At 39.6% G+C, this 14113-nt stretch overlaps 1 long non-coding RNA gene across 1 annotated transcript in view; it reads right to left on the minus strand.

The window, feature by feature from the left end:
* Positions 1-14113, minus strand: part of LOC115947745 — a 205436-nt gene that overhangs the window by 169686 nt on the left and 21637 nt on the right. The window lies entirely within an intron of this gene.

Below are 14113 nucleotides of genomic sequence, written 5' to 3' on the forward strand. Positions count from 1 at the left end.
CCCGCGCTTCGGTTCTGGGCAATTTTCCCCCCTCCCAACAGCACAGCTCTCCCTCCCCACCACCGAGCGGGGGTGGGGGGGCAAGTTTTGGTAATTCAGTCCCAGTCTTTACAAGAAGGTACAAGGGGGTCTGGTGATACAGGGTCTTCTTGTCTTGATCCGTCGATGAAGAAGCCCGCATCTCCGTTTATTTGTCACGATGGTTGAAGGCAGGCCAGGGGGGGTCTCCTTGTTGGAAAGAGGCCATATGCACAGTCCAAAGCCAGCCAGGCCGAGAGGCGGGGAGTCCAGATCCATTGTTTGGAATCAGGAGGCAGAATGCCCCATGAAGTCAACAGGTAGCTACCTAGGTAGCTACGAGGCACGCAACTTCCCCACCCTGCACTGGCTCAGCAGGTTTTTCGGTGGTCTTTTTGGCAATCGTGAGGCAGAAAATGCAGGATTTCGGACAGACTCCCACACTGTAATAATACTCAAAGTGCATCCACGCACATTTAATTCAATCCTCATTCCACAATTTCACTTTTGTTTCCGTTGTCATATTAGCTAAAATAATCTAGAGATGCAGGTTACCTAAAATACCATTTCTGGTACAAAAATCTAAAAATAATTTTCTGCCTTGAGAAGCACTTCCTCATCTCATACTGCATTTGTACATAAAGATACAGGATGCCCCTGAACAGAAAAAAAATTGATTACATGAGTTGGTTCCATGCTTTAGAGCACTGGTGTTGTTCCAAATTTCTTTGCAAGACAATGGCCCAGGGATTTATGGATCAGCTCTGTGATGATCTAGTATACGTGCCATGTCATTGTTTCACATCTTTAGCAACACTGGGATCAGAAGGGTCTTTTTCAAGGAACTAGTTGAGTTTTAATTCTCTTCAACTCTAAATGGCACTCAGACAATGTAAGAACTCCACAGCCTGTTCCTATATGGAGGAATTAAAGGATTGAATGAGCTTATAGTGCAAAACAACTAAATTATGTCAAAAGGCTGGGCTCTCTGAAGAAAGTCAGTGAAATAAAAGTCCTAATTCCCTCCTATTTGTTCTGTTCTTAGGGATAGAGAACAAAATATATCATATAATGTCTCTAACTAACCAATATGGAATGAATTTGAAATTGAGTCTTTCCAAGCAAGAAGGAAATTATCATATATTAAAAACAAGGGAAGAAAGTTGAAATTATTTCAAATGCCTTTTATTGGAACATTTTACCATCAGTTTTTAAGGATTTTCCTACTGGAATGGGAGGGGGCTATTCAATCAAACTGCAGGAAAGCATCCATGTGAAGTATTGAGGGTGTAATTGTTTAAGATCTGATTTGTTGGGGAAGCAGAATTTCATTCAGTGGTCAGAACACGTTAATTTGGATACTTGAGGTAGTGAACTACTGTGGGTTTTTTTAGATTATAATAATCCATGAACACAGTCTGACAAGGAAGTGTTAGCTTTGTTCCCACCCTTGTTATCCAGAAAACATAACCTGGGGACAGTCTTTTACTTATCCTGATAGTAGTAATGAACAAGTCTCAGTTTGTTTCAACTCCACACTTTGAAAAATAGAACATGCATACCCAGACTACATGGAGGAAAACACAGATCATGTAATCTCCTATGTAATCTAGATCTCCTCTTCAATATTTTCTAGGTTCTGCATGTTAATTTCATAGCTATCAACTTTAAATGAAATTAATTATTTTCCCACCTACAGAAAAGGCTGCCAGACTCACCAAAGACAGAGTTTTAACAAGATCACAAATAGTTCATGACCAGCTGCAGATAAACAACTGTTTTCCTGCCATCCTTTTTTCTCATAGATGTAATGTGTTGCTTTCAAGTCACTCTTATCTGCTTATTGACCAAGATCCTATTAATTCAAATTATAAGCCTTCAGAGAGAGCCACATATCACAGCACCACTTCCAGTTTGATTTTCATCTATATTCTTACCAAAGTTTTGGTGAAGACTTAACCACTGAGAAAAAAACAAAACAAAACAAACTAACAAACAATTGCAAACCAAACCAAAACCAAACCCCAAACAAAAAACCCAAACCAACCCAAATTTGCCTATGGGAAAGAAGTATAGCAATAACACTTGAATAATAGCACGCTAGAGTTTCTTCTTTGCTTCTGTTTCGCTTTAAAGCAGGCTTCTATCAGCTCCATATTTGTATATTTCTTTAGATCTGGTCTTGTTTTTTCTATTTTCTTGACAAAGGGGAAAAGAGGAGAAAAGGTGGAAGTAGCACTATTTCTGAAATGCCACTTTCCCTTTTCTGAAGAAAGCACATCTTCCAACTGTTACTTTTGGCAGAGAGATCAAGTGCATGATTTTGCTCTTCACGGTTATCTTTCTTTTATGAAAAGCTAATTGATTGATTATGCTCTTTTCTTTTTCAAACAGAGATTCAATAACTGTGAAGGTAAAAAATTTATTTTTTTATAAGATAATTCCTCTTTTCTGCCCTCTGCCCTGTCTGAACTCATGTGCAGATAATAATCAAATCTTGGTTTACACAGTATCTGAAATAGATCATCATTGTATGAAGATTTGAAAACTAAATCAAATCTGCATCAAAATGAGGTTGTAGCAGTGCATAGAAAATTTTATCTCAAGTGGATTATCACTTTCCCTTCTCCAAGTTAATTTATGGCCGCACATTAAATACTACAATGCATACCAGCTTTTTGGTATGGATTTTAAAAACCAAGTGAACTCCTTAATTTTTGGCTGTCAGTATGGACAAACGAGATCTGCTCCAGGACTCACAGTGCACAGAGTGAGTCTGGGCATTTATGACCTTGGGTGGTTGAAGGCACCTTTCAGCCTTGTGTCTGACTCTAATTAAAGACTTCAGATCAAGCGGAATGCTAGAACCTTTGCAATTTCCCCTGGAAAACTACTGGAAAGGAGCCAAAAATTCAGCTTTCCAAACAGAGCAGAGAATTCCCACTATTGATGTCAAACTCAGCCAACACAAAATTCCAATTTTCAAATATTTCAATTATTTTCTGCTGGTTTTGGTACAAAACTAGGTCAAGAGACTTCAACAGGCTGCACAAAGGTAAATTACTCTCATTTTTGCAGAACTGTGTGATTTCATTCTAATGTTTAACTGTGAAAGTTCATTTTATTTCTAATGTCTTAAGTTTCTCACTACAGTATTCAGGATGAAAATGAGATGGCCTTTTGGACCATTAGCAGTGCTATATTATCCCCTTCCCCTCTTCCCTTCTCCCTGGCCACTGTTGCTTTACCCCTTTAGTTTTCTTCCCTGGAGCAATTTCCTGTCTGGGTTTCAAACACAATATTTTTTCCCATTCATCTCTTCAACAATTAGCCATTAAATGTTCAAGTCAAAATTTTAATTAGCATTACTTCCAAAAGAGACAAATAGAGAACCACTGCATTCATATTTTAGGACTGTTTCACACTGGAAGCTTACTGCAGAAACCACAATAATGTCAAAAGCTGCTGTCAGTTCTGTTCAGGAAAGCTATCTGTCGAACTAGATGAACTAAAACCTACTTAAACGTGGGGAGGAGGGGAGAGCAGAAACAAAACCTTTGCTACAGCAAGATTCAGACTTCTATCAGGGCACCTGACGCAGCTGTTTCAGACTTTACTAAGCATCTTTGAGGTGAACAGAACCACTGATACTGCTGAAGTGTTCTGTCCTTTCATTTTAATATTTCTTAATTTTTTACCCCCCCTGACGTTCTTATATTTATACTAATTCTGAAAGAATCACCAATACCATCATCTGGAGCTCTCTAATCACCTTTGAAAATACAAAATTAAATAATAAAAAAATCCTTCCCACTTTGTTATTATGCCAAGCCTGCTCTGCAGCTCACTTAATCTCTCTCCTTCTCTAATGCCTTCCCACCTATGTATTTATGAACAGTAAATGATTCTCCCTACAGTGTCTCCCTACAGGCAGGCTGTGCCAGCCAAGCGCTTTCAGGATCTAAGCCATGCATCAGGGGTAGCCTGAAGCAGAGCAGTGCCTTCACCTGGCTCAGCTCACCCATACTTGCTTAGTCCTGCATATTTGCATTAGCACAGCAGTGCTCCTGTGCTAATTAGTGCTGCCACTCAGCACAGCTAAGTTGGCTGCAAGAAGATGCTGACACCATTCTATTGCTTTTAAATTTAGAACTATAGCACAGCTACTCAGCTCTCTGTGCAGTGCTGCACAGAGCACACATCCTCCTCCCATCCCCCTGTACAGCATGGTCACCTCCTGACCATACCACAATTCCTTCCTCACACTTCTTCCAGTTTGGAGCACCTCTTTTCAACATGGGGGACCATGGCTGTACTCTAGTGAGCAGAGGCTTACAAAGTGGTATTAGTTCTTTCCTACCTCTGCTGGAAATACCCAACATAGGAAAAATAAGGTCTCCTCCTTCTCAGTTGCCTAGTAGCCATCTTTCAGTAAACTGAGCAATATTCCTCAAACCTGAGGCTGTCAAAATGGAAGAAAGCAGAGAAAAAAGTCACCCATTGTTATCTCTTTCCTTCCCTTCTCAATACTTAAAGAAGCTGTCTCCTTTCTATTGGTCACTAGACCACTATGTCTAGCGCAGCCTTGAGGAGGAGCCACTGGGGATAAAAGAAGAAAAGGCCAGTGAGATTAAAAAAGGCAGTATAGCCATGGACATGGTAGCAGCAATCCTGTGACAGGATAGGTGTGGGTTTTTTTCCCATTCCTGTTTCTGCTCATTTTCAGGGATGACAAGACAAGGGGTAAATGCATAATATGGCTGCATCACCACCACCATAGCAAGACTAGCCTCATCTTCTTAGGAGAGAAGGAACACTTGCTGGTGATGGGGAAGCTGCAGGCAAAGGGACAGTTCCGCTGAAGTTATGCTGTCAAGACACTCAGGTTCAGAATTTGCCAACAGTGAGAGAAGAGCCACATGAGTGCAAGGAATGCCATGGTGTAGAGATGGCACAAATCAGATTCACAGGAAGTCCTCAAATGGGAGCAAGGATGGAGGATTTGAGGATAGGTTTCAGCCTGGTGAGACCATTGCTGTGTTTACTGCAGCTTAGGGCACAGGGAGTTTAGGATATGGAGACCCAGGCTACACAAATTGTCACAGAGCATGTAGAAAGTATGAAAGATCAGCGTCTTCTCCTTGGTCATTTAACATGCTGTAGTTAACAGCAGTAAATTCTGTCCTAAAACTCATACCATTGTACTTCATTTAAGCAGAGTCATTACACTTCTGCTATTCCAGTTTCACCCAAATACCTCAGATGGAATGCCTTCCCCATTCTGTTTCACTGGGCACACAATACCTATTTATTCCAATCCAAGGTCAGGAACTGGCACTGCAAAACTAGAGGGTTCAGAAAGTTCAGAAGAACTTCCTCTTGATGGGAGGAATCACCACCAACAGAATGAGTTCATAAAAACCTTTTACTGAAAGCTGCCAGAAGAATAAAGATTTCAGAAAATGTGGTGGGTATGACACCTACATGGAACATAAGTCACATCAATTACTACAGAAGATTTGAAGCTGTGGTCTTCATCTTCCATGTAATTAACGTAGCCTCTATATTCTAGTAGCAGGCTATTAGATTACCCTGAGTTAGAGAACATTTAATGGTGTATATAAACTGAAAGAGTTCTAAGATAAATACTTGATAAAAGAAAATTGACTTTTTAAACTAACTCCTTTTTCCAGCAGAAAAAAAAAATCGCACATAAAAAACCACCAGCTGATACTCTTTAACTATCATTTGAATTCCAGAATAAGACCGAGCACTTTACAGAGCACAGTTACTCACTGCTGATCTCTTCCAAACTAAATATGATCAGTAACAACAGTTCCATTTAGCATTAACAAGAATTATTATGCATATGTGGCATAAGAATTTCTAGTGTACCATGGCATTTGGCTGAAAGCCTTATAATATTTTTTTTGTATTTATAGAGTGGAATGTGAACATTTTTTTCCTATCTTTCACACTTTAAATAATTTAAGCTTTATTTCTTGGCCCTGGAAAATAGTGCTATCCTGGGCTGTCATCCAAGAAGGGCTTCTTAAAGGACTAACAAGTTTGGATTGACTCTGTAAGAATTGAAGTCACTTGATGTTATTCCAGAAAGAGAAATAAACCAGCATTCGTATGACTTTAATTTCTCAATAAACATTTATGAGGGTGGAAGTGCTTGGTGGTCAGCCCAGGAGAATTGAACTCCCATTATGTACCTGAAGAGATGCATGTCCCTGACTTAGATTAGATTCCTTCAGGAGGAACAGGAAGTGTAAGAGGCACAAAGAACCTTTCCTTAGTATACTGCTCCATTCCTTTTGATCCATTCTGACACTTTGTTATAGGTGCTGCTACCACAAGGTCATGATTTCTGTGCTAAACTCATTCCAGGTACAGGAATAGAAAGGTAAATAAAAAAAGCCACAGTAAGAAGAATGGACAAGAGCGTTACTATGGGTAAAAATTGTTTGTTAGCATTGGAGTCTAGAACACTTTTTAGAAACTTTAATGAGATAAATTACAAAAATCATAAAACCACACTATTTTATTTCAGGTGTTAACTGGTTTAGAGTCATAAACCCAGAACATTTGGGTTTGAAGGGGCCTGAAAGGTGATCCAGTTCTAACCCCCTGCTACAGGCAGGGTCACCTTCCACTAGACGAGCTTGCTCAGAGCTTCATCCAGCCTGACCTTGAACAATACCAGGAATGCAATATCCACAACTTCTCTGGGCAACCTGTTCCAGTGCCTCACCACCCCCACTGTAAAGAATTTCCTCCTTATGTCTAGTCTAAATCTGCCCTCTTTTTTCTTTAAAAACCAATGTCTTGTCCTATTAAAACAGGCCCTGCTAAAAAGTATATCTTAAAATCCCTCTTTAAGTCCTGGAGGGATGCAATAAAGGTCTGTCCAGAGCCTTCTCTTTTTTGGACTGAACAATCCCAACTCTCTCAGCCTGACTTTAAAGGAGAGATGTTCCACCTCTCTGATCATCTTTGTGGTCCTCTTCTGCATCGGCTCCTAGGTGTCCATGTCTCTCTTATGTTGGGGGCTGCAGGGCAGGACACAGCACTGCAGGTGGGGTCTCATAAGAGCAGAGTGTAGGGGGGCAGAACCATCTCCCTCAACCAGGCTGCATGAAAAGCCATGCTGCTTTTGATGCAGCCCAGGATATGGCTGGCTTTCTGGGGTGTAGGTGCACATTTGAGTGCACTTAGGAAAGAATCCCTATCTAATTTCTAGGTAAATGTCACCATAAACACTACTTTGTCTTTGGCATCTTCTTCATCTGCTTGTGCTAGAGCAGCTCATTTCAACAGTAAGCAAAATTATTTCTGCCTGCAGGCAGTGGGATCATGTGCTGTGGTGCTGTGCGTATAGCTGATCTCTCCTGATGTGTACCAGCTGGGCTTCTAGGGACAGCTCCAGCTAAGGACTTTGCTGCCTGGGGCAAGACTTGACACAGAATCGAGGCTCTAAATCTAAAGCCACAATCCAGAATACACACAGATAGCTGCATTTCAAGCTTAGAGGCATTAAACCAACCAGCTATCTCCTTGTTTAACCTTAAAGTTTCCCAAGTACTTAAAAACCTGTGTGTCTGCATGTGCCCTGGAGTGCCCCAGCAAGAGCAGGTGGTCGAACATTTTTTATTCCTCCATCCTTTAGTATCTTACTGTGGCAGCAGATCCAGAGCACATCAACATGTGGGAACTCTTCCTTTCACAAAACACAGCAGTAATTTCTTTTTTAAAATACAAGCAAAAGAGGTCATGCCTGCCTTCTATATAGCATCAATGTAGTTAAAGTACTTGTGCAGGTATTGGGAGATTTTGATTGACTTCCCAATGCAGGAGAGGGCTTGCCAGTTACCTTGCTGGGCAAGAGACCTCTCTGCTATTCCTCTCAGAGCTGTGATAGTACAAATGGTAACTCAGGGTTCATGCAGTCAAAAGAGAAAACAAGAAGGTTAAGCATTATGATTTGTCTTTATGATCTGGGTTTCTTTGGGTTTTTTTTGCAAGCAACATATCTTTGATTATGTGTTTCCTTGAGTCAAGTCACTGTCCCACCTCTACTATCACGACAAAGGCTCCTCTAGGATGATAAGTACTGTGCAAGTGTAAATATCCTAAAAACTAAATTATTCTAAAACTAAAGAACCAATTAAGTCCCAGATTGGCAACCATTAGAAATCTCTCTCTGAACCCTGGTAAGAGAATTATTCAGAAAGGCAATGTAACTGCTGAACAGGAGCAAGATCTTTGAATTGAATTATTGAAGAACACAGAGAAAACATGGTGCTCCCTTGCTGAGAAAAGCAGATATGGAAGAAAAAGCTCCATGCAAAATAAACCAAACCCAAGTAAAAGAGCAACAGACTCAGTTTTGCAGACTAGACACAACCAAATACAGTCAGCAACAGCAAGTAATACTTTGTCTCTCCCAGTGATGTGCTCAATTACTGAGACGAGGTTCATGCAAAATGAACAGCACAGTAAGTAATTAATTGTAGCGCAGATACTTTGAACTCCAAGAGATGTGTTATGTTCTGGCTGTCACCACTCGTTCTGCAAAAATCAGAACATTTCACATGTCAACTTTTGTTGAAGACAGTTTCTTTCTGCTTTCCAAATGAAACTCAGAAAGAAGCAAGATGTGCTACAAATCTCAGAAGTTATTTACTCAACATTTTATACCAACTTTGTAAGTGCTTTAGACAACTCTGTACAAACATTACATAATTCATCAGCTGAGTTCTGGTGGCAGCTGTACCTAGGCTGTCTGTCAGGGGTAGATGGCATAAAGGCATAGTGGATGGGGAAGGAATCACACATAGGAGGAAGTTTCCCAAGCAAAGTGGAATGGTAGTGCTTGACAAGAACTTACTGGGAATAAAACTGAGGTCAGACATGCCTTTCTGAACCTTTGTTTCAAGGCTGTGAACTTCACCTCCTGATCAGTGCCTCCCTGAGAGAGCCCTTTGCTGAACAAATCATCATTAATTGGCCCTTATCACTGCCTCTTTTCCCAAATCATCATCTCAGCTGACAATTAGCTCAGAGCCGCTGTTTGACTACACATAGTCATAAACATATGAAAGTCCTGTTCAGCTTATGTTCATGTTTGTCTCTGTGTTTTTTTCTTTTTTCGCAAATATTCTTTTCCTCCTTTTCCAGCAGCACCTATATAAAAATTTTGACCACAGCAGTGGAGTTTTAAGCAGGCTTTCACTTGTCTTTATTCAGAGAAAAAGATGCATATATAAAATGAAGTAATAAGATGAATAATCTATAATTATAGGATAATTCAGGTTGAAAGTGAATTCAGGAGGCGAATACTGTTTCACTGAGACATCCTGCAAAGAATATCTCCAAGAAAATGTCAAAAAATTTCATAACCATATTTTGAAGTGGGTTTAATCAGTTTCTCTCAGAAATGGCCCAAACTGTAGCCCAGTACCTATATGACCCAAACAAAGATTGTAAATTTCTAATCAGTTCTCATACGAGAAATATCTATCTTTCAACAGAATGAAAAGTTCTATTTTAAACTAATTCAAAACTTCATTTTGACAAAGCTGCAAATACTGAGAAATCTTCTCTTGGTATCCAGAAATAAAAAAAGAAAAGTTCTTAGTGTAATTTGTTGGAAACTAATGGAGCACATGGATGAGTTATTTTTGTTGAATCACTTGAGCACCAGAAAGCAGAATTATTAGCAATCCCTTTATGCATGAAGGAGAAAGTGGGATTGATCAGCCCTACATTCTTTGCTCTCCATCCCCAATGTTTGTATTGCTCTGTGCAGCATGGAAGACCTGGATCATGTGCTCATAGAAATTGTCCATTTTGAAAACTTTCTATCACATTTCAGCTTCCCCTATTGTTACAAATAACAAGACTGCTGGTAAATAGCCATGGTTATAGATAAGTTCTTTGTGGGGTCTTAACTAAAAATCTTCATTTTTGTTTCTTTATTTGTAGCTTTTGACATTTCAATGCTGTTTTTCTGTAGTTCTACTTTTTACTTTATTTATAATTTCAAAAATATCTTTGTCCAGATAAATAACTATTTTTCTGTCTTAGTTGTGTAAACTGTTAGGAATGAGCAATCTGCTATGTGGCTCTAAGTTGCTGGCTGGGGTCAACTGATCATAGCAATTCCACATGTTGAATTTTTTATGCCTTACTCAGAGCCCTAGATTCTGAAGGTAAATCAATATTTTAGAATCCAAATTTTGATGTTAAAAGAAGAAACATAAAAGAAAAGATAACCTGCCTGCCCATGATGTTGCAGGGGAAAAAAATCTTGAAAATTTGTTCTGTTCTTAAGAACTAAGGAATGATGGTCTCCTTAAGTTATTTTAATGTTTGGAGCTAGCAGCATTGCCCGCTTCATGTGAACATCTGCGCCCATTTGCAGCCTCCATAACTGAAACACAGCTCTGAAGTCCCACACATGCGTTTATACAGCAATTAAAGGGAGAAGCTGCTCTGCCTGCAATGTATGACTCTACCTTTGGAGATCCCTGGCATCTTTACAAAAGCAGCACTGGAGGTGGCTGGAAGCAGTTTTAATCCTTTTCCTTGTACTGCTGATAAGGGCTTCCGGCTGCTACTCTAAGGAACAGTGCCTCCTTCAGGAGATTCTTCAAGATGGGTGAGGATTCCACTGGAGTTTTGTGGGAGGGTCTAGAAATGGGAAATAGGCCTCTGACCTTTTAATTACAGCACACAGATGTTCCTGAGGTAGCCCATACAGCTACTCTATTGCTTGCCTATCTGTAACATATAGGGAACACAGGTAAGTTGATCTGCTGGAACATGGTTTGGTTTCTGTCAGACAGATGAGAGAACAAAGAAACATTTTAGGGAAGTACACTGCTGTCTGGTCTCTGGCAAATTAGTTCAAATCACACTGTTCCAGACCTATACAGGGAAAAAGCAGAAGATGGGTGCAGATTTGTCTAGTTGCCTTCTGTGCTGGATTTGGTTGAGGTAGAGTTAATTTTCTTCACAGTATCTGATATAGGTCTCTATGTGCTAGAAACATTGCTGACAACACAGGGATGTGTTTTGTTACTGCTGAGGGTTGCTGATACAGAGTAAAGGGCTTTTCTGCTTCTCACCCTGCTCACCAGTGAGCAGGCTGGAGGTGCACAAGGAGTTGGGAGGGGAAACAGCTGGGACTGCTGATCCCAACTGACAAAAGGGATCATGACCACAGACCATGTGGTGACATGCTCAGCACATAAAGCTGGGAGAAGAAGAGGGAAAGGTGAGTTGTTTTCCCCAGTAACCACTGTACCTGATGGAGCCCTGCTCTCCTGGGCATGGCTGAACACCTCCCTGCTCACACGAAACAGTGAATTAAATCATCAGTTTCCTTTGTTTACATGTGCAGCTCTTGCTTTACCTCTTAAACTGTCTTTAGTTCAACCCACCAGTTTCCTCACTTCTACTTTTCTGGTTCTCTCTCCCACCCCGTTGGAGGGAGTGACTGAGTGGCTGCGTGGGACTTAGGGGTTAAACCATGACATAAAAATCCAAATCATGTGGTCCAGACTGGTGAGGTTTGGGATTCCAAAGAACAAAGATTATTCAAGATATTACACTTGTCTTCACAAAGACATTGTCCCACCACGGTCCTCTATTTCTAGCAGAGAAATTCTCCGCTCATAGTGCTGCACATGACACGTAAAAACTGTTTCTGACTACTTATAGAAATTAAAAATCAGGCAAGACATCATGTCAGTCTCAATAGCTTCCTATGCTTTGCAAACCAGAAATACATTTCTGTGATTTCAAGTGTTTACACTGCTATCTACACTATTCTTTACTAAGAACAGCAATTTAGGGATACTCTCTTACCTCTCTTTCCCAGTTTAGTACAATTGCAGTTCATTTTAATTACAGATACAGAAATATCTGCAATGTCATGCAGTTCCAAAGCTCCTTAGTCCTTTTGGATGAATATTGATGGGTTGCAAGTACTGCTTCTAACAATCTCAAATTACATAGATCCCACAGAAAAGAAAGAGAAATTTTACAGCATTTTGTAAGCTCACACTCTCCCAATTTTTCATCTAATTACCTAATTATTCTCTCATTGATATAAGCTTTTCACAAAGAGTACTGAACGGGGCTACAGAAAGGTGATACCAATTAATTACTAACAGTAATTGTCATTTCATAATCACATTAAGTTTTAATTTGCTGCTGCCAGCTTGTTAAACTGCCAATTACACATTTCCTACTTTTATGTATTAAGAAAAATAGTAATCATGCACTTCCTGCTTTTATAATTCCTAAGTTAATTTTGCAGCAGCTTGAGGTATGTCTTCAGTACTCTGTAGCCATGCTGAGCTCTTTGAAGAGTCCAGTGAATAGGAAATTAACATTCTGAAGCAGCCTCATTTGGTTCATTAGAACCAAATAAAATGCTCATTTGGAACACTTTAATCTCCACCATCGAGAAATATTCACTGAAAGGAGACACTAAATGACATCATAGCTTGAGTGCACACCAGTAATCATCATTATGTGATTTTTTGCTGTGTGTCTTCCCTTTGTGGAAAGGGAGAGGAGACAGACAGCTTTGTATTTGCCCTACTTGGTTGTGACAAGAAGGGGATGACAGTGCCTGCAGAGGGGTGTGCAGACAGTGCATAAGCTTGCAAACTGCAACTTCATCCTGCAAAACTCCAGGTAGAAACACCTGTCCCGAACATTTCATCTGCAATGGACAACACCACAAGCAAGCACTACAGATTGGATGTCAGTCCAATTTCCTGTACCGTAACTCTAGGATTATTCATAGTTTTTTATGGTTGAAGTCCTCAAAAAACAAGACTCATACAATTCCAAGAGAAAGAATTGGAACTTTCTCATATTAACTAGAACAGACTTCTAATAATGAATATCAGGATTCTTTTTATTTCCACTGTTCCTTAATATGATTGCAAAGATTACATACCAACACACACAAACATTTTCAGATTTTGGTTTACTAGCCCCATATCTCTCAGCAGTTTCCAGGTCAGATGGATCTGGCTTTTCTAAATGAAAGGTAAGGTATGAGAAGGGAGGGGAAAAGATAAATATTTCCCTTCAGTCTTTCTAGACCCCAGCAGCCTGGCAAAAACTTGATTTCAATACAATATCGCAGAAAGTAAAAGCCACAGGCAAAACCCTCTTGAAAAGAATATAAGATCAGTTGAGGTTTAGTGAAGGTAGGAGAAAGGCTCAAAGGAAAATTTTGTTATGAAGAAAAATGAGTAAGATTTTATTGCATGAAAAAGACATTGGGGAAAGAAACCCACTAAGATACTTAGCAATTGTGACATAGCTGCAAATCTCTCTGATCTCTTTATTTTACTTCTTTCTTTTTCACAATGCTGTGCAGAAGAAAATGACAACCTGAAGCTTAGCAAATTGCTCCATGTGTGTCTCACCTTATATTCAATGATTCTTTTATTTTCTCTCATTCTGCTGAGGTTTTGTAAATTCTATTATTTTTGTACATAGTCCAAAATAACAAGTTGTATCAAAACTAGCCAAACTATCAAAACTAGGTTTTTTGGGGGGGTTCGGGGTTTTTTTTTTTGTTTGTTTGTTTTTGGGTTTTTTTGGTTTTTTTTTGCATTTTCATTCTTTCATCTTTTTCAACTATTTGATGCAGGTAAAGCAGCCAAAATAACAGACTATTTAGGTTGAATATCACAAAAGAATTTTGGCAGTGGTATTTACTGACTTGTGAAATATTGCCCCATGAAATTGTCAGAGCCTTCACTTTAAACCATTCTTACAGCACTCTAGGGAACAAGGCAGCCTCCAGAAGGCAAGCTCACAATATACTCAGTCTTTCTTGCTCACAGTCCAGATAAAAACACCATCAGATCTTGCCCTGCTTTAGAATTTTGGTAAATTCAGTTCTTACTCATTTTGGAATTACAGAACTAACCACACAAAAAAACCTTAGCATATTTTTACCAGAATTTCTCTGGGTGTGTGCAAATTTCAGGTTCTTATCTCTGGATGGAGTAGAAAGAAATTTTCAGGTCAGTTCTATTTAGTCTAAGAATAT

This window comes from Geospiza fortis, unplaced genomic scaffold (genome assembly GCF_000277835.1).
Source record: "Geospiza fortis unplaced genomic scaffold, GeoFor_1.0 scaffold66, whole genome shotgun sequence".
NCBI lineage: Eukaryota > Metazoa > Chordata > Aves > Passeriformes > Thraupidae > Geospiza > Geospiza fortis.